The following is a 21,096-nucleotide window of genomic DNA, read 5'->3' as shown; positions in this document are numbered from 1 at the left end:
CAGAACCCCTTTGACGTGATTTTATATCTCCTCACAGACACAGATAAGTATGTGACCTGGCGGGTAGCACTTTTTGCAACTGCTGCTAGGAAAATTAGAGCAAATTATATAGCCAAGGTAGCCATTAACTGTAAAGGAGATGAATTTACTTGATCCTATCTATCTACCTCAGGCTATGCTCTATCTTTGTCACCAAACTCTGAGTATAAATTGCACACTGTATTAATTGATATTGTTTTTAACATTAGTGACCATGTGATGATTTTAGCTTATGAATTTTATTGTTTAATGTTTTTATTTGCACATTGGGGTATTTTTATAGCTCTGTTTAGAGTACGTAATGTTTTAATAATATAAATGTTTTAAGTCTTTTTATCAATTCAGTATATTTTCTTTTAATTGTCAAATAATTCTGTGTACATTGTGGCAGCCTTTGGCTATGTGCAATAAAACTGACTGAGACTGAGACATTGGCCTGCTCCAACAGAGAGATGTTAAAAAAGGCCCCTCTAGGAATCCTGAGCTTGGCCATTAAGTCTCCTCAGGTTGCTCTGGACTCACCTGGTTCTTGACTGGGGTGACATAACCTTTGGTGCGCCAGTCAACTTCCTTGGGGGTCTCCAGGCTGGCTGATTCTTGGAACAAGGCAACCTTTTTACCGGGTTGGTCGGCCAAGTCAGAACGGAAGCTGCTGAGCATCTTGTTAAACTCTTCGTCCGTCTGTGGGAGGAAACCATAGTTGCTGTGCTCTTACTTCCAGATTTTCAGAATGCCCACCCCTGCCAAGCTACTCCTGAGGCTGCATCCCAGGGCAAAGCTTTAAGTCACTGGCCAAAACCAACATCCTCCCTCTCCACTCCCAGCAGCTGGACTGCAACCATTCCCAAGACCTGCGTTCCCCCAAAGATAACGCTCACAAATGCCAGCTCAGATGGAAGCTGACCAGTTACAAGGGCAATGCAAGAGAGTTCCATTTACCAAATCACCCAGGTGGTTTATTGCCAGCTGGAAGCTGTTCCCCTCCTGGTTATGCTGCTCAATCCTCCGCAGGTTCTTCTCCCAGACGGCCCAACGAAATGCCTCTTCCTCCTGCAATGGGAAGCTCAATTACGGATCAGTGGTTCTCAAGCTTTTTTCTCTGGGCCACACAAAAATTTTCTCATGCCACACCGACTTTTTTATTGGTAAGAAATGTTAGTTTCTGTTTCTCACTGTGCAGCTGCTTGGAGTCACAGGACTGTGTTTACATTCCAGGGCTTCCAAACTGTTGGCAGTCTCACGGGAAGGGAGACGGGATGTGACGTTAGTGGTTTCCTGTTTCCTTTGTTTCTTTGTTCCTTTGTTCAGTTGCTCTTTGCTTTCATAGAGAGAGGATGTATTTTCTGTTCTGCGTAGTTTAGAAATAAAACTCTTTAAAAATGTAGCTCATACGATCTCATCTTTCCCTGCCGGGAACTCTGCTGATTGAAGAATGTGCTTGGAGCCTTATCAAAGGCTCGAGGCCATCAATTGTTTGTCGGAGGCGGTTTCAAAGGCTCGGTCGAACGGAGCTCCCGACATTTTTTGGTTAGGGCCCAGAAGACGGATGGCAGAAGAACGGAATGCAGCTTATCTTCTCTGCGTGTCAAGAAGATGGTTGAGAGGTATGTGCTCGAGCCCCGGGAAGCCCCCCCAGCTCCAATGACCGATGAGTGGAAGGCTAAGGATTCCAAAGCAAGGGGAACTCTGACGCTTATTGTGTCCCCTGAAGAGCTATGTCTTTTGCGAGACAAGGACTCGGCCAAACAGATGTGGGACAGTCTTAAAGATTCACATTTAGGTAGAACTTCCGGTTCAGCGCGACTCCAACGCAGGCGGGGATTTCTTCGCTGTGGAGAATCCCAAACTTCCCGGAGGAAATAGGGGTGCCACAGGGCGCAGTGGCCCCCTGAAAAGTATCTGGAGGGCGTCCAGATACATTGGATCCCGCACAGTCAAACGTGGTCCCTCTGGCCGTCAGGTAACTCTGGTTTTCTGGAGCGAAGAGTACGGCGGGGGGGAGAAGCGGGCTCAGGGAAGCCATAGCTGCCTCCAGGAAAGTGAAGCCCCGAGCCTGCAAGAGAAGCGCTGGATTCTCAAAAAAACAGATTCGAGCCTAAATAAGAACTGGAGTAACTTGAGAAATATCCAAGGAAAGACTCGAATAGAAGGAAGTTAAATAAGAGCTCAACTTTACATCGGGAATCACTCACGGACGCAAAGAGTTAAACAAGGCGGAGTAAAGGCTGAAGGACGCTGGCGGTGAATGATTCTCTCCCTCTCCTTAACTCTTATGTTTGTAACTGAAGAGATAGACTAACTGGCAAAGGGAGAGCAAAATAGAAATATTGTGTTGTTGTTTTTTATATCCCTAATCCTCTATATGATGGCAGGAAGGAAAGAAAACTAGTTTTACTTCAGCATTTATTTTGGAGAGTCGGCACAACGGAGATTCTACTAAGTCACCGCCCAGTCTCCATTACTGTTTGGATTCTATCACTTAGCCGCAGTTGATGTGCTCTGGAAGAGGAAGAGGAAGGAGGGAGAAAGTACTCGTTTTATCCCTCTTTGTTCTCCTTTATTTTGGAAAGGGATTGTAAAAAAACTGCCGAAACAACCTTCTCAAACTTAATAATTTTCTATTAAGTTTGTTCTCCTCAAGTTTACGTGTTGGGCGGCGGACCCCTGGTGGACGGGGGAGAAATTACAACCTGCTTTCCCCTTTGCCATTCTGCTGTTCAATACCTTCTGGTGGGTCAGAAAACTCCGGACATCTTGAGGATTTAGCCCGATTGAGGGCAAGAAGATTAAGAGAATACTTTTCTTCTTCTTTTTTCTGTTTAGGTGACTTCATGAGGAATAGCCCAATTGGGGCACGAAGAATTAAGAATTGACTATTGGGTTAAATAGCATACCGTAACTAACTAATTGACTAATTGATTACCTAACGGACTAAAAGGTCGAGGGTCTTTGGCCCTTAGAAGGATTACAATTTAAACTACATAAGGGTTTCCGGAAGAACTATAATTGAAATTACTTTCTCCTTTGCATCTTTTTGGTTCTTCTCTTCCACTGTTGGACTAATTGAGTTGGTGGACTAATTAATCAGTAGTAATAAGACGAAGTCACTAAAACACTATTTGAGTTTAATGAGGAATGATATAATTATTGGATTTCTTATGGTATGATTGAGGATTGGTGACTAGAAGATAGAATATTGGAATAGGCCCACCAACACATTATTGAGTTAGTAAGTTGGGGAAATAAGATATTTCGGTACAAAATGTCTCATGTGCCAAAGAAAGGTGGGAATGGGGGGACTCCGGTAGAGAGAAAAGGGTCGAAGCAAGAATCAGACTTCAGATCTGAAATTTTAAAGATGTTTGCAGAAATTAGACAAAGCGAAAAGAATTTAGAAACAAAAATAGAACAGGTGGACTTAAAGATCGGGAAAATGGATAAGAAAATAGATGAAACAGTAAATGAACTTAAAGGACAAATTAAGGAAGTATCCAAAAGAACCCATGCATTAGAGGAAGGAATGAAAAGGACGAAATTGGAGATGAAGGACTTGAAGCGTGAAGAGGATAAAATTAGGACAGGATTATTGGAAACTAATAAGGCTCAAGAAGAACTATGGGATGCCATCTCTATGAACGAGCTTCGGCAACGGGAAGCTAATTTGAGGTTAAGGGGGATAGTAGAGAGTCAGGGTGAGAATATTAGGCAAAAAGTTGTAAAAGAATTAGCACAGTGGTTGGAGCTGCAAATAGAGGAAGTGGCAAGTACGGTTCACAATGTTTTTAGAATGAAAGTGAAGACAACTAAGCCAAAGAAATATCCAGGAGACTGCCTTATAACATTTAAGGATAGAGATATGAGAAATTTGGTACTTCAAAAAAACAGAGAAAAAAGACTATTTATTGACGGTAGTTACATAATCATCTTCAAAGATATCCCAATTAGACTGTTAAAACGGAGAGACCCTTATAAAATACAGGTACAAATTCTTAAAAAGAACAATATAGAATTTAAATGGGAGTTCCCGGAAGGGATTTCTTTTACTTACAAAAATAAAAGGCACAGATTGACTAGTCCGGAAGAAATAGGTAAATTTCAAAGGAAATATAAAGAACTACTGATAGAGGAAGAGGAAGAAGCCAAAGGTGCTGTAGGAGGAGTGGAAGTAAAAGGACAGAAGGTGGGGGGGGAGAGGAGAATAGCTGGAGGTAAACTTGAGGAAGAGGAAGAAGAAGAAGAAGAGGAGGAGGAGATAGAGGAAGTAGAGGAAAGACTATAATTTAAACAATCAGATGAAAATCATTTTCACTAATAAGAAACAAGATGGCACTAAAATTATGGAATTGGAATATTAATGGACTGAACGATAAAAAAACCGGAATAATGTGGAACAATTTTTAAAGAAAAAAAAGTTAGATATAATATGCTTGCAGGAAACACACGTGGCAAGAAGGCATAGGAAGATCTTGGTAAATAAAAGACTTGGGAATGAATTTATATCTTCAGATAAAGAAAAGAAAAGGGGAGTGATTCTGTATATTAAAAATAATATAGAAGCCCAACAAATTTTTAAGGACGCAGAAGGGAGAATTATGGGGGTTCAGATAAATTGGCAAGGTGAAAAAATAATAATCGTTGGGATCTATGCACCTAATGGAAATAAAACCGAGTTCTATAAAAACTTAGAAGAAAGACTGTTGGAATATGTTGATCAAAAGATAATTCTGATGGGGGATATGAACGGGGTGGTCTCATTAGAAATGGATAGACTAAGGGAGGGTGGAATAAAAGAAGGGAAACTACCTAAAACTTTTTTGAATTGGTCAAAAACTGTAACCTAATAGATATTTGGAGGCTAAAAAACCCACTGGGCAAACAATTCACATTCTATTCGGAACCTAATAAGTCGTTATCAAGAATCGACCAAATTTGGATCTCGGGTGAACTAATTCCATGAACTCTCCAAGTGGAAATTGAGCCAAGAGTAATCTCAGATCATAATCCGATAAAATTAGAAATTAAAAGTTTTGCAGAAAGAACACTTAGATGGAGAATGAACGATTATCTATTTGATGACCAAAAATTTGTACAAGAGGCTCAGAAGAAACTGAATGAATACTTTGTGGATAATTGCAATAAGGGGACGAAAATAAGTACAGTGTGGGATGCAGGCAAGGCGGTAATGAGAGGGTTTTGCATACAACAAAACTCAATCAAAAAGAAGAACAGAGAGAAAAGTAAGAATGAGATTCTAAAACAAATTATGGAAAATGAACAAAAATTAATCAAGAAACCAAACAATTTAAAAATTAAACAGATCATAAAGGCCTTGCAAACTCAATTCGCAATGATAATTAATAAGGAGGTAGAATGGAACATCAAGAATCTGAAACAAAAGAGCTTTGAATTCGCAAATAAATCAGGAAAATGGCTTGCCTGGCAGATCAAGAAAAGGAAGGAACAAAGAACAATATATAAAATTAAAGTAAAAGAAGAAGAAATAACTAGCCCAAAAGGTATTAGAAAAGGATTTCTGGATTTTTATAGCCAACTATATAGGAATAAGGAAAAGAATAATATGAGGAAAATAGAGAGGTATTTGAAAGAGAAAGAGGTGCAAAAGATTCCGATAGAAGCAAGGGAGAGGCTGAATACTCCGATAGATAGTGAGGATATTAAGGTGGTAATAACTGAATTGAAGAATGGGAAAGCGCCGGGCCCAGACGGTTTCACAGTAAGGTATTACAAAGAGCTGAGACAAATTCTGACGTTACCACTAAAAGAAGTAATGAATAACATATTAAAAGAGAAAGAGTTGCCGGAGACCTGGAAGGAAGCATTTATAACCTTTATCCCAAAAGAGGAGGCGGACCCAACTCAAGTGAAGAACTATAGACCAATATCTTTATTAAATATAGACTATAAAATCTTTGCAGGAGTAATGGCAAGGAGACTGAAAAAGGTCCTACAAGGAATCATCCATGAGGATCAAGCTGGCTTCCTTCCTGGCAGACAGATGAGGGATAATATGAGGAAAACAATAAACATTCTGGAACTTCTGTCAGCCAGGAATGAGAAGCGAGCAATGCTAATGTTTGTGGATGCCGAAAAGGCATTTGACAATATATCATGGGACTTTATGTTGAAAAATATGGAATATATGGAGATGGGGAACGACTTCTTTAATGGTATAAAGGCGATATATACAGAACAAAGAGCAAAGTTGATAATAAACAATGTAATAACAGAAGAAATTAAAATATCAAAAGGTACAAGACAGGGCTGCCCCCTCTCACCTCTGCTGTTTATAATGGTCTTAGAGACCCTTTTGAATTCAATTAGGAAAAATGAAAGAATAAGGGGAGTGAGGGTAGGTAAAAATGAATACAAAATCAAAGCCTTTGCCGATGATGTGGTTATAACGGTGGAAGACCCGTTGAACAATGCAATGGAAGTGCTAAAAGAAATTGAAAAATTTGGTGAGGTGGCAGGTTTTATACTAAATAAGAAAAAAAACTAAGATCTTAACAAAAAATATGGACCAAAAAATGATGGAGGTGTTGCAACAGGATTTGAGTATAGAGATTGTTAAAAAGGTTAAATATTTGGGAGTGTGGCTGACATCAAAAAACATTGATCTGCTCCAAAATAATTATGTCCCGGTGTGGAATAGAATTAAGAAGGATTTGGAGGGATGGGGAAGGTTAAAACTATCCTTCTGGGGCAGGATATCAATGATCAAGATGAATGTACTACCTCGGTTGCTATTTTTATTCCAGATGATCCCAGTAATAAGAGGAGTAAGAATTTTTAAGGAATGGCAAAGAGCGATTTCGAGATATATCTGGCAGGGCAAAAAACCGAGAATCAAACATAAGTTGTTAATGGATACAAAGGAGAGAGGAGGATTTGCCCTGCCAGATATGAAAATATATTACGAGGCATCGTGTCTTTGCTGGGTAAAAGAATGGATAAAACTCAAAAATACAAAATTATTGGATTTAGAGGGATTTGATCTTGGATTCGGGTGGCACGCTTATCTATGGCAAGAGAAGAAGAAAGGTCATAAATCATTTGAAAACCATATATTTAGGAAATCGCTAATTGAAGTATGGGACAGATACAAAAACATATTGGAAAGGGGGGTACCACATTGGCTATCCCCATTAGAGGCTATGGGAGTAAAGAAAATTAATATGAGAAGTAACTGGATTACATACGAAGATTTGGTGATGAAAGAAGGGGAGAATTGGAAAGTAAAGCCATACGAACAAGTAAAAGAGTATGTATTCGATTGGTTACACCACCATCAGATATGTAATATGTTTAAAAAGGAATTGAAAGAAAAAGGGTATAATGAAAGAGATTCGAAGTTCCAAACAGAAATTGTTAACAATGACTGCAAAAATATATCTAAAATGTATAAGATGCTAGTAGAATGGCATACGATGGATGAGGAAGTGAAAGAAGTAATGATTCATTGGGCTAGAGATCTAGGGTACAACATAGAGCTGGAAGAGTGCTACAAAATATGGAATGAAAATCTGAGGTATACAGCATGCATTACATTAAAAGAAAATGCCATGAAAATGGTATACAGATGGTATATGACACTGGCCAAACTGGCAAAGATGTATAAAACCTGTAATAAGTGCTGGAGATGTAGAGAGAAAGAGGGTTCGTTCATGCATATGTGGTGGGAATGTAAGATAGTGAAGGGTTTCTGGGAGAAAATGTATAATGAGTTAAAGAAAATGTTAAGGTACAGTTTGGAAAGAAACCAGAGACCTTCCTATTAGGGATAACCAGAAAGGAAATAAACAAGAGGGATCTCAAGCTCTTCCAATATGCCACAACTGCAGCGAGAATGCTGATAGCCCAACGTTGGAAACAAGAACAAGTGCCGACTTTGGAAGAATGGAGATCAAAATTAACAGAGTATGCGGAACTGGATAAACTGACTGGAAAAATTAGATTTCAGAAAGACTATAAGTTTTTGGAGGACTGGGGAAAATTTAGAGAGTATTTGAAAAGTGTATGTGAGGAGAATACAACGCTAGTATGCTTTAAAGAGGCTTTGTGAAAAACAACGAATATCGCAAAAAGATAAATGAGGATTCAAATATTACTCAAAGGTGATATTAAAATTAAGAAATGTGTAGATAAGGGAATAATTATGGAAGATTTCAGAGGAGTTGAGGGAAGTTCAACAAATCAAAATATGTGTTGTGGAAAAATGATGATGGGAGAATTTATGAAAAATTTTAATAAAAACTATTGGGGGAAAAAAAGATTCACATTTAAGAACGGAGGCAGGAGCTTCTTTGTTCTTTTATGCCAAGTTGCATGATATGGCACTTGCTGAAGGAGCAGGTGTCCGTGCTCACCTCATGGAAATGCAGAATCTCAGGCATGAGTTGCAACAGTGTGGAATCACCTTTCCAGAGGCTGTGTATTCCTTCATGATTCTACATTCTTTGGGTTCAAGTTGGGAAGCGATTGCCAGCCAGCTTGCTGTTTTGCCTACTGCTTAGCTAACGGTAGCGCATGTTACTGCTGTGGTGTTAAATGAAGCGGATCGGCGTAGTGCTAGCTGCATCACTAAAGGGGAGTCCTCAGAGACGTCATCCCAGAATGCAGTGGAACCACTAGATGGCGCCAAAGCTTTGAAGGCAGTGAAATGCTACTTGTGTGGACGTCTAGGCCACGTGAAAAGGGAGCGCAAACATCCCAAGGCCAAGGCAACAGAGCAGCGCAGCAAAAGCTCAACGCGTGGAAAAGGCAAAGGCAAAGGTCTGAAGTCTAGGACAATGCAACACAAGGCAATGGTCTCACGCTTCACTCCAAAGGTCCAGAAGACGTCTAGATCTTTCTTCATCGTCGACTCGGGAGCGACCAGACACGTCCTTACTCCGCAGGAAGGTGCAATTCACTAAGCGGATGACCACACGATCTCCAGTCAAGGCTACGGAACGGTTGTTCTTCACAGCTTGGATGTATCGATACTTTTGGACTTCTGCCTGTCCAGTAAAAAAAACCCTCCCTCAGACACGAAGCACCAAACTCTATAAGCTAACCCTATAATCACCAAACTCTACACCCCCTCTTGCTTTGCGTCTGAGGGGAAACACATACCCAATGTTAACCCAAACCCAGACCTTTGCAGAACTCTCCATGCCTCTGGAAGGTCAGTGGTTTCGTGAAACCATCAGCAAGGTTCTTAGCTGAGGGACAGTACTTCAGCACAACCAATCCCTCGTGAACACTCTGACACACGTTCTGAAAGCGAATGTCTAGGTGTTTGGTCCTGGCCTTGAATTGCCCCGTCTTGGCCAATTTTAGGCACGGTTGGTTGTCTTCGAAAACCGTGACGGGCAAACTATTCACTCCACAGAGCTCTTGTACCAAACAAGCATAGAACTCTAGCTCTCTGCACGCTTCAGAAAGAGCACTGAACTCAGCCTCAGTGGATGAAAGCACTATAAGGCTTTGCTTTCTGGACCTCCACCCAACTACTGAGTTCCCAAACTTCATCACTAGGCCGGACATGGACTTGCGATCATCCAAGTAAGCCCAATCCGAATCTACCCAACAGGTCAGCTTTACCTCATCCTGAGCTGACAACTTAAGGCAAAAAATCTTTGGTATCCTGGAGATACTGTAGCACCCTCTTGATGCCATTCCAGGCTTGCACACTAGGACTTGAAGCTTCTCTGCTGAGCAGATTAATAGCAAAGGCTATATCTGGTCTGCTCCACTGGGACAAATAAAGCAAACTTCCTAGAGCTGATTGAAAGATTTCAGCGTTTTTGAATGCAGAGCGTTCTACTTGCTGGCTGTCTTTCATGTAACCAGCCTCCATAGGGGTCCTGACACCTGCACAATCACTCAACCTGAACTTTTGAAGCAGTTGCTCAATTTTACCTCTCTGGCTGAGCAAAAAACTTCCATCTTGTGTTCTAAAAACATCCACACCGAGATAAGTCCGAACAGCTCCAAGCTGCTTGAGCTTGAACCTTTTGCCAAGCTCCTTAGCAAACTTCTCTACCTGTGCACCTGTCTGTCCTAGATACAAAAGATCGTCAACAAAGACCTGCACAGCCTCCTGTGTTGCACCTGACCCCTTCAGGTAAAGACAACTATCAGCAACACTTCTCCTGAAACCTAGCTCTTCCAAGGCTTCATTTAGACACATATTGCAATTTCTGGCAGATTGACACAACCCATAGATGGGTTTGTGTAACCGCCACACAATGCCTTGCCCATTGATCTCAAAACCTGGAGGAGGGAGCATGTACAACTCCTGAAGATCTGAGTTCAGGTAGGCAACATCCACATCAAAGTGGTTTACCTCCCAGCCTCTCTGTGCTGCAACAGCTAAGAGCACGCGCAGAGTTTCACTCCGAGAAGTAGGTGAATACACTTCCGTGAAATGAATCCCTTTTCTCTGTGTGAAACCTCTGGCAACAAGTCTCACTTTGTATTGTGGTTCTCCAGCTTCTGTGGGTTTAAGGCGATAAACCCATCTGCAACTCACAGCTTGCTTGCCAGCCGGCAATTTTGTAAGCGAGAATACACCAAGCAACTCCATTGATCTCATCTCTTTCTGCATTGCCTCATGCCATTTGCTGGCTTCTTCCTGAGGCAACTTTTGAACATCCTCGAAGGATTCAAGTTCACATCTAGCCACACCTACCCACACACTTGTGACCTCGAACCTATCAGGTGGCTTGCCCTTGGTTGGCCTTGCTGACCTCCTCAGCATGAACCCTGGTGCCTCCTCTGACCCACTAGGGCTAGCAAGACTATCCTCAGTGTCAGAGACTTCCCCCTCTGACCTGCTGCGCCTTTTGAACCTGACAGCCGGTCCAGCAGGTGAGGAAGGCTCACTCTTTGGCTCAGACTTGACAGTGGTTTGAGGAGGTGTCTTGGGACTCCCCCTCTGAGGGATCCTGAACTGCCCCTGTTGTGGACTCCGTCCCTGTGGTGGATTCTGCTGCTCTGGACTTTGGTCCTCAACAACAAGTTCCTCTTCCTCCTCCTCACCATCTGAGTCAAAGAACTGCTGTGAAAGCACGTCTGGATTGGCATGCAGACGTGACCATCCAGCCTGTTCACAGAACTCAGCTGTGCTGGTCCCGGGGGGAGGTTACCGTGTGGCGTGGTCAGAGTTCGGTCCTGGGTCAAGTATCTGGAGAATGTCCACCAAGGGTGAAGCGGGGTCCAAAGCGTGAAGCCGGGCGTGGTCGGGAACTCTGGAAGAACAGGTCTGGGTGCTGGCAGAAACAGGTTTCCAACGACGTTGCTCCTGCAACCTGGGACTGGGCTGATTGGCCTTTATTTCCTCTGAGGCCAGGGGCGGTCCCGGCCCACAGGTGACCCGCCTCTCCTGGCCTTAAGGTGAGCACTCCTCAGAGAACTTAGTTCCCTCCGCCTCTCTGCCCTGAACCTCTGCAGCTCAGGAGAGGCTGGAGGGTTATTGGACCCAGGAGCAGCTTTACTGACAGGGCTGGGAGAGGCGCACCTGCAGGCAATGGGCCCTCAATCACCTCCTGAGCCAGAGTGGATACATCTGGTGTCTGCTCCTGAGGATCCGGCACAGGTGCAGGCCCTTCAGATTCAAGCCCCTGCCCCGGCTCAGCCGGCCCTGGAGGCAGGGACTCCTGTGCAGGCTGGGACTCCTCAGGTTCAGCTTCTGAATCAGACTCCCAGGACATCACATCAGCACTGTTGCTGATTACCAGTCTGGACTGGTTCCCACTCAGGTATGCAAACCTCCAAGCCTTTGAGCCAGGCTCATGTCAGTATATGGAAACATCGCAGCTGCAAACAGCCAGACTGTTGACATCACATGATGCGCCTATCTGTGGGAAAGAAGAATTTCCCAGGAAGTTCACAGGCTGGAAAAGTCTCTGTGAAGAGTGTAATTTGAAATCTTCCATTTGCTTGTGTACAGGAAGTTTGTCAGACGTGCTGGAAGAACTGAACTGAAAGTACATGTTTTTCTGTAGTGCTGTAGTGTCAGAAATAAACATCATGTAAATAGATTTCTGACTACTTTTCTTTCCCCTGCGGAAGCAGGAGGAGGGGTGTGCATTTTACCCACGCTTGGGAAAATGTCGCCTATCAAAATCTCCCTGGTCTGTCTGGATATCAGCCAGAGGAGGTTACCGGTAAGCAAGCTCCGAGAACTGTGAGAGGGGCCAGCCTCTGTGGAGGGGGCTTGCAAACCGACAGCTCATACCCCACAAATATCATTTTCTTAGACCTTGGCTCTGTCAGTTTGACCAGCTCCGGCCCATCTGGAACTGGTACAGGCTCGTCTTATCTTGAGCCCAAGCAGAGTAGTCCAGCAGCAAAAGGATAAGCAGGTAAATGTGCTACATTGCTAAAGTTTATTTACACTCTATGCTGAGAGAATACAAACGTGCATCCTGCCTCTGTGAGAGCAGAGAAGCAACTCCCTCTCGACACAAAGAAAGCCGAGAGAAGCACTGAAAAACAGGAAACCAGTGTACGTCATATCCAGTCTCCCATTCCCGTGGGAACCCAACAGTAACTCTGACTGTGGAATGTAAACATTTGTCTTGTGACAAGCATTTGCTGCTCAGTGAGGAAATAGAAACCAACAGGCTCACCCTTCCTGTGCAGAGCCTTTGGAATGAGGACCCAGGCCTCACAACCAAACACACGGAGGTAATGCACCTTGGGCTTCCTACCGTGCAGCAGGAAATAGGGTGTGTTCCCTACACTTGAATTGTACACTCTGTTCTGTATAAAAACAGAAAAACGCCAGGCTTCAGCCCAAAAACGCTGCGGTAGCCCTGCATCAAAAATAATGGTGGACACTGCTTCCTGCAAAGTCCTATTTTTCCTTTTCGCAATCCCATTCTGTGTGGACTATGGGGCGCGGTCAACCTATGGCTGATTCCCTTCTGTCGGAAGAAATTCTGCAATGCAGACCCAGTGAACTCCACCCCCCTGTCACTTTGAAAACTTTTCACCTTGGTGGAGAAAGTTACCTCTACTGCTGTGATCCAATCTTTGATCAACCCAGCAGCCTCTCCCTTGTTTTTTAAAGAAAAAACCCAAGCCGATCTCGAGAAGTCATCGACCAGAAGAAGAACAAACTTTGAACCCCCCCAGGGACTCTACAGACATTGGACCACACAAATCTGCATGAACCAATTCAAAAGGACTAGTGGTCTTCCTTTCTGACTTGGGATAAGAGCATGTGACAACCTTCGATTGTTTGCAGGCTCTACAATCCAGGAATTTATCAGAAGCCTTAAATTTACACCCTTCTGTTAATTCAGGGGCTTTTTTAACATAACTCCAACCCAGATGCCCAAATCTTCTGTGCCAGAGATGAGCACAACCACTATGTGGCGCTACATTCACACATTGCACCCTTGCTTCCTCAGTGGCATCATCAGTAACAACTGGCATCTGTACAGTAAACAATCTGTCCCTGCATTCCACAGTATACAGCTCCTTGCCATCCCTGGAAAAAGAACACACGTTATTTGCAAAAGATATACAGAAGCCATCTGCTACTAAAGCAGATACACTTAACAGGCAATTTGCTATCTCAGGAACAACATAGGCCTGAACTTCATGATCAAGAAAAGAACAATAAAGCATTCCAGTCTGTGTGAGCGGCCGTTTACTCCCATCTGCTAGGGAGACATAGCGACCAGTTTTTACTTCCTTGCAGTTTCGAAGAAGGCCAGAAAAGGGAACGAGGCAATGCGTCACTCCACTGTCAATCACAATGGAGAGAGTGTCTTATCGCTGAACTTCCTCAAGAATTGCCATAGCAATGCTCTCCCCTCAATTGTCCCCCTGGCTGGGGCCTTTGCAGGTGACCTGCACGGTTGCCACAGCAACACTCTCCCCCCGACTGGGGGCTCTGCCAATGTCCTTCACAGCTACCGTAGCTGCAGCAAGATGAAAGAACGATGACTTGTCTTTGTTCTCTGCACCTCCTGTGCCTTTTGAAACTTTCCCATGTCTCTGCTGCTGAGAACCGTCTCTTATCAGCTCTTTCTGCAGCTGTGTGACCTTGGAGCTTTTTGCAGAACAAGGCTTCCTACGGTCTGCCTTCAACTCTTTGCAAAAACAACTCTCAGAGACTTTTGGAGACAAAGGCTTTCCAGAGCTTTCACTGCTGACTGCCCCCCCCCCCCCACTGCTGGGAGCAGAACTTCTGCCTGCACCCTCTCTGCTGAGTGCAGGGCTTCCAGAGAAACAGCCTGCCACTGCTTTCCTCACAACTCTCAGCCTCTCTCCCAGTACATCACACAGATGCATTGAAGTATTGCCACAGCTTCCATCAGGAACAAGCACAGACACAGTCCCTTCTGCCCTCACAGGGCTCAATGGGCTCTCCAGGCTCACTGCCCTCTGTGGGCTCTTTCCAGCCCCCACTAGGCTCACTGAACTCACTGGACTCTCAGGGCACGAGTTTGCCCCCTCTGGTGTCACTTCAGCCCTCTCTTGGCCCTTGCCTTCCACTCTGGCCTCACATGCCTTTCGGAGGGATTCCCAAGCAGCTCTTGGCTCTTTGACACGCTCCACAAGTGGCAAAAGACAAGCCTTAAACACTTGCTTTGAAAATGCCCAGCACACACTGCTCCTCCTCTTGAGCTGCAGCCATCTTTGCCTCAGCCTTCCCACCAGCTTCAGGCATTGGGGGGTGCGCAAACTGCCACAGCTGTTCCCCCAGCAAGAAGAACTTCATGCGAACAGACCACTCACTCCAATTAGTCCCACTTAGGCTCTCAAAGGGAACATGACACATCTGGGGCTGAGCCATATCTTCCCTCCCTTCTGTGACTTGAGTACTTACTCAGTCTGCCAACTGGGTTTCCGAAGAAGGCTCTGCTCCCCTCTCTTCACCAGCAACCTCAGAAACTGTCTTTGCTTCCCGGCAGGAGATCCAGCTGGCAGACGTCTCTCTGCACTCCCTTCTCATCGCTTAGCAACCAAAACGTCAACTTTCCATAACCTTTTGGACTTCTGCCTGTCCAGTACGCTTCCCTGCACCAAAAAACACTGCTTTCCCTCTCAGTGCAATCTTCTGGGAAAACACTTCAGCTGAGGCAGAAGTAGTAGCAGAGATGCAGCGGCGTTGCTGTCGTGGGAGAATAGGGAGTGAAACAGTCCAGAGACAGAATCTTCTAATCTAGAAGCTTTATTATTTACAAGCAGTAAATTGTTCCGTCCGAGCTTTCACACATCTTTCTTCTCCGACTCAGCTCTGACTGAAAACGAAACTAGAATCACAGAACAAAGAAACTGGGACGTGACATCCTGGCTGACTTCTTATAGAAAAAACCCTCCCTCAGACACGAAGCACCAAACTCTATAAGTTAACCCTATAATCACCAAACTCTACAGATATGCAACGTTCTTTTTGTTCCAGATGCTGCACATAACCTACTGAGTGTCTCGAAGCTGACTGAACAGGACACAGACGTTTCCTTCAAGAAGAGGAAGTGCACCATCACCAAGAAAGATGACTTTGTATTGCATGCTGATTATGTTGATCATTTGTTTGTATTGCATTATGATGATTCTGTTGATGTTGTGCAGGATGAAACTTGTTGTATTGCAGATACTAACAAGGTTTTGCATGCAGGATGTATTCATGATTATCACAGGAAAATTGGTCATTTAAACTTCGAGGCAGTTTCCAAAATGCCTGCCTTAGTTGAACACTGCAGGGGAAGACACAAGATCTACCCACCCTGGAAGAATGGCAGATGAAGGTGATGGACTATATGGAATTGGCGGAAATGACCGGCAGAATCCGAGACCAGGGAGAAGAGTCGGTGGAAGAAGATTGGAAGAAATTTAAAGACTATTTACAGAAATACTGCAAAATTAATGAATGTTAGAACGATGTTGGATTGAAGTTAAGTGGTTTTCAGCAGTAATGTTAAAAAGATGTGCAAAAATTGATTGTTAACAGGTGATAATTTAAAGTTATAATATATTAAGACTAAAGATTAGGATAAAAACAAAGAGGGAAAGGATTTGCTGAACCAACTAATTGAATTGGATACAAAAAAGGGAGGTGTGAGGAGGTCCGGGGAACAGGCAAATGAAAGATAAGACACGGAAAGATTGAATTGTTTTTAACTGTTTTTACTTTGTATTTTTTTTTCTTTTTTCTTTTTGTAATATTTTGAAAACCTTAATAAAAATCTTTTTTAAAAAAAAAAAAAAAAAAAGAACCCTGCAGGTACCACATGAAGTGTAAGGCATGCGCAGCAAACAAGGTCAAAATGGCTGCAAAAGGTAAGGTGTCTAGTAGACAAGCTACAGAACCAAACCAGGTAGTGCATGCTGATCTCGTTGGTCCTCTAACACCCTCTTTGGGTGGAGCCAGGTACTTCATGGTCCTCATTGATTTATTTTCCAGGTATATTCATGTGTTCAATCTCAAGCAGAAATCAGAAGTGTTTCCTAGGTTCAAGGAATTCTGTGCTTGGTTGAAAAATGTGCATGACAAACAGGTGAAATGTTTGTTTACAGATCGACGGGGAGAATTCACTTCTCAGCAGTTTGAAGCTTTTCTGACTGAGAAAGGAATTCAACATGACCTTTCAAGTCCATGGTCTCCTTGGATGAATGGACTTTGTGAAAGGGCAAGCCAAACATTGCTTCAAGGCTTGAAAACCTTGCTGCATGATGCCAATCTTCCAGAGAGTTATTGGGCAGAATCGCTCATCTGTTTTGTTTACACTTATAATCGCAGATTATCATCACCGATTGGTTGTACCCCCTATGAAAAGATGTTTGGCAAGAAACCATTCATCAAGCACATGAGAATTTTTGGTTCTGTCATGTGGGTTCACACACCACAAAGCTCCAAGTTAGGCAAACGTGGTTTGCATGGTATCTTTCTAGGGTATCAGAAAGGTTATTACAGAGTAATTATGACTGACTCTAAGACAATTAGGCTCACTAGAAGTGTTGAGTATAATGCCAAGTGGGGGGAGAATGTGGGAATTTTTCAATGTTATCCTGATGACAGTGAAGAATCTGAGGATAAACAGCAGCAAAACTCCACACCCACTGATGAAGGTTCTGATTCTGAATCTGAAACTGAAACAGATGGTTCAGAGGATTTCAAGAGTGCTAAGGCCTCTATGTGACCCTCTGAAGGCTCTGATCGAGAATTGGAGGAACCACTGTTCACTATAGGCCACTTTTCTCCTAAGAAAGAAGAGGAGAGTGTTGAAGACCTACGTCTGTTTCGCAGGTCTGAAAGAGCCACAAAAGGCAGACCTCCAAAGAGATTTGCTGATGAATTTGCTAAAGCAGCAAAAGCTGTAACTGCTGTTAATAGCTCCAAGAAGGTATTTGAACCTTCAAGTTTCCAAGAGATCCAGGCTTTGGACTCGAAGGATGCTGAGCCATGGTTAAATGCCATGAAGGCTGAGCTTGATTCCTTAGAGAGGAACAAAACATGGGAGCTAGTTCCAGTAGTCCCAGGAATGAGGCTGGTTAGCAGCAAATGGGTATTCAAAGCAAAAACAGATCAAAATGGCAAGATAGTCAGACACAAAGCCAGATTGGTAGCCAGAGGTTTTTCACAGGTACCAGGAGAAGACTATCACGAGACCTACTCACCCACCGTGAGGTATGAGAGCATTAGGCTTATGCTCAAATTTGCTGCAGAAGAGAATCTACACGTTTCTCATCACGATGTGAATACAGCATTTTTGTACGGAACCTTAGGTGAATTACTTTATATGCTTCCACCTGATGGCATACAGGTAAAACAGGGATTTGTTTGTTCTCTGAAGAAGTCCCTTTATGGTCTCAAACAAAGTGCACGATGCTGGCACTCTAAACTCACTGAAGTGCTATTTTCTCTAGGTTTTCAGCAAGGTAAAGCTGATCCTTATGTAGTTGTCAAAGAGGAAGGGCAAAATAAGCTGTATTGCTTGTTTTATGTTGATGATATTCTTTTCTTTTGGAAGGATGTCAAAATGTACAATAGTGCCCTAGCTCAACTGAAGGAGTACTTTGACATGAAAGATCTTGGTGAGGTAACCAACTACCTATCTCTGGAAATAAAGAGAGACCAAGATGGTAATATTCTAGTACACCAGTCACAGAAAATTGCTGATGTGTTAAGCAAACTAAACCTGATGGATGCCAACCCTGTAGACACACCGATGACAACAGGTTATCAGCTAGATGACACTGAAGGAGCATTTTCTGACACTACACTGTACAGAAGTGTGCTAGGCAAACTAAACTTCATTGCCAGATGTTCAAGACCTGACATTGCTGTTATCTGTAATTTGCTAAGCAGACAAGTCAACAATCCTACGGTTAAGGATTGGAAAGCTCTGAAACGCATAGCGCGCTATTTGAAAGGCACTATGCATTACAGACTGAGATTTCACAATCAGAAGTCTGGAGGTCTTGAGATATTTGCTGGTGCGAGTTTTTGAAGTGACACTACAGACAGGAAAAGCACGTCTGGAGTTTGCTACATGTACAATCAGGGTCTATTTGATTGGTCGTGCAAGAAGCAAACAACAGTTAGCTGAAGTACTTGTGAAGCTGAACTGAATGCACTGTCTTATTCACTTAAGGATTGTGAATGGTTGTTACAGTTGTGCAAAGACATGAGAATTCCTGTCAAATGTCCAATCCAGGTTTATCAGGACAACAAAGTATGTTTGGCTTTGCTGACATCTGAAGGTTGTAAGCAAAGCACGAAGCACTTGCAATTGAAGCTGCAACATGCTAGAGAATGTGTGCAGAAAGGACTCGTAACGGTGTCCTACATGCCAGGTAAAGAAATTCCTGCTGATTTCTTGTCCAAGGTTGTTCCGAAGGATCAACACTGTACCTATGTACAGAAATTGGGTTTGTACTGAGATTGTACTGACACGCTGCCCAGTGGTGTTCACAGAAAGGGGGAGGATGTTAGTTTCTGTTTCTCACTGTGCAGCTGCTTGGAGTCACAGGACTGTGTTTACATTCCAGGGCTTCCAGACTGTTGGCAGTCTCACGGGACGGGAGACAGGATGTGACGTTAGTGGTTTCCTGTTTCCTTTGTTCCTTTGTTCAGTTGCTCTTTGCTTTCATAGAGAGAGGATGTCTTTTCTGTTCTGCGTAGTTTAGAAATAAAACTCTTTAAAAATGTAGCTCATACGATCTCATCCTTCCCTGCCGGGAACTCTGCTGATTGAAGAATGTGCTTGGAGCCTTATCAAAGGCTCGAGGTCATTAATTGTTTGTCAGAGGCGGTTTCAAAGGCTCGTTCGAACGGAGCTCCCGACAAGAAATACATTAGAAAACAAAAAGAAACGCACTCTCAGGACATTATTCCCAGGACATTTTGAGAGGAATTCCAGTTCATTTATCTAGTAAATATTTATGTAAAATGAACTCCTTAATTGATCTTTTTGATCCTCCATTTCTACTAATATTTTATAAATTTCACTGGTTCCCCCTTTTATAACTGTATTTTCTTCTTTATCTCATGTGAGAAGGCAAATAAATTTAGGACAAAAATAAAAAGCAAGGGGAAAAAATAATGCTATTATTGTTATTCTACTAAAAGGCCACCACCATTATATTTATTTATACCTCTCACCTTCCTCCAAAGGAGCCCATTTGGTGCTGCCTGCCTCTGAAATGTTCCTTTTTCAGCTGGTCATTATAAGAATCTCCATGCCCAGGAGCAGTCTACCTCTGAATACCAGCTGCTGGGGGCACAGAAGGGCTGTGGCCCATATGTCCAAGAAAACTTCCCTCGCTAGAACGCAATGCTGAATTAGAGGGAACCTTTGTCTAATCCAACAAAGCAAATACGTTTTTATAAGGAACCAGGCACTTTGCATGTGCACAGAGTGTCTTTGCCTTTAGGTCCCTTGAAGAAAAGTTGAATTTCCCAAGGGAAATTTCTCTCTGCAATAATCAACAGTGCTAGTACTTTGGGGAAATTGACATCTTGTCATGGCAAACGCACCTTGAGGTATTGCTTGGCGTGAACTTCCTTCCATCCTTTCCATTCTCCTTCCAGGGACCAATCCAGTACACTGGCAGATGTTCCCAGGAGCACCAGCAAGATCAGAGGGACTGTTGAAACTGCAGACATGCCTTTGTCTGGAAGAGATGGGCAAACAGCACCATCGTCAGGTATTTGGTTTTTTTTAGTATATTTTTTTATTCTTTTTCCATAACAAATTATACATCCAAAACATCTTTTTTTACATCCAAATTCCTCCTTATTGACTTCCCTCCTCCCTCCTGAAAAACCTTCCTAGTACTTACTTTCTCCACATTTCTTAAATTTAAATTCACCATATTATTAATTAATTTTTTACAATCTAACAATATTCCTACCTTTTCTCTTCACAGAGCTTCCTTAAAACTTACAAATGTTATCTGATTATCACTTAATTTTTGCATATATTCAGTAAATTTCATCCAATCTTCTGTAAATTTTTGATCACGTTGGTTCCGGATCCTTCCTGTTAGTCTATCGAGTTCCGCATAATCCATCATTTTCATTCTCCATTCTTCAATCGTAGGTAACTCTTCTTGTTTCCACTTCTGGGCCATCAAAGTTCTTGCTGCTGACACTGCATATAAAAATATCTTCCTACCTTTCTTATCTATCTCATTACCTATTATTCCTAGTAAGAATGCTTCTGGTTTCTTTACAAATGTATATTTCAATACTTTCTTCAATTCATTATAAATCATTTCCCAAAAGTTTTTAACTTTTTTACAGTCCCACCACATATGGTAAAACGTTCCTTCCTTTTCTCTACATTTCCAACATTTATTACTTATCTTATACATCTTTGCCAGTTTTACACGTGTCATATACCATCGATACATCATCTTCATTACATTTTCTTTGATAGCAGTGCACGCCGTAAATCTTATTCCATCTTTCCACAATTTTAACCAATCATCTATTTGTATATTATATCCAAAATCTTTGGCCCAGTCAATCATAACCGATTTCACCTCTTCATCCTTTGTATACCATTCCAACAATAATTTATACAT

The 21,096-nt window shown here is 42.8% G+C and overlaps 1 pseudogene; it reads right to left on the bottom strand.

Moving 5' to 3' along the window:
• The window catches only part of LOC114588654 (cathepsin L2-like), a 78,321-nt pseudogene extending 58,148 nt beyond the window's left edge, over window positions 1–20,173 (bottom strand).
• Between the last annotated feature and the right edge of the window lie 923 nt (window positions 20,174–21,096).

The sequence above is a fragment of the Podarcis muralis genome, chromosome W, assembly GCF_964188315.1.
Source record: "Podarcis muralis chromosome W, rPodMur119.hap1.1, whole genome shotgun sequence".
In the NCBI taxonomy this organism is placed as follows: Eukaryota; Metazoa; Chordata; class Lepidosauria; order Squamata; family Lacertidae; genus Podarcis; species Podarcis muralis.
The sequence above is the reverse complement of the archived record's forward strand: the minus strand, read 5'-3'. Positions and strand labels throughout refer to the sequence as shown.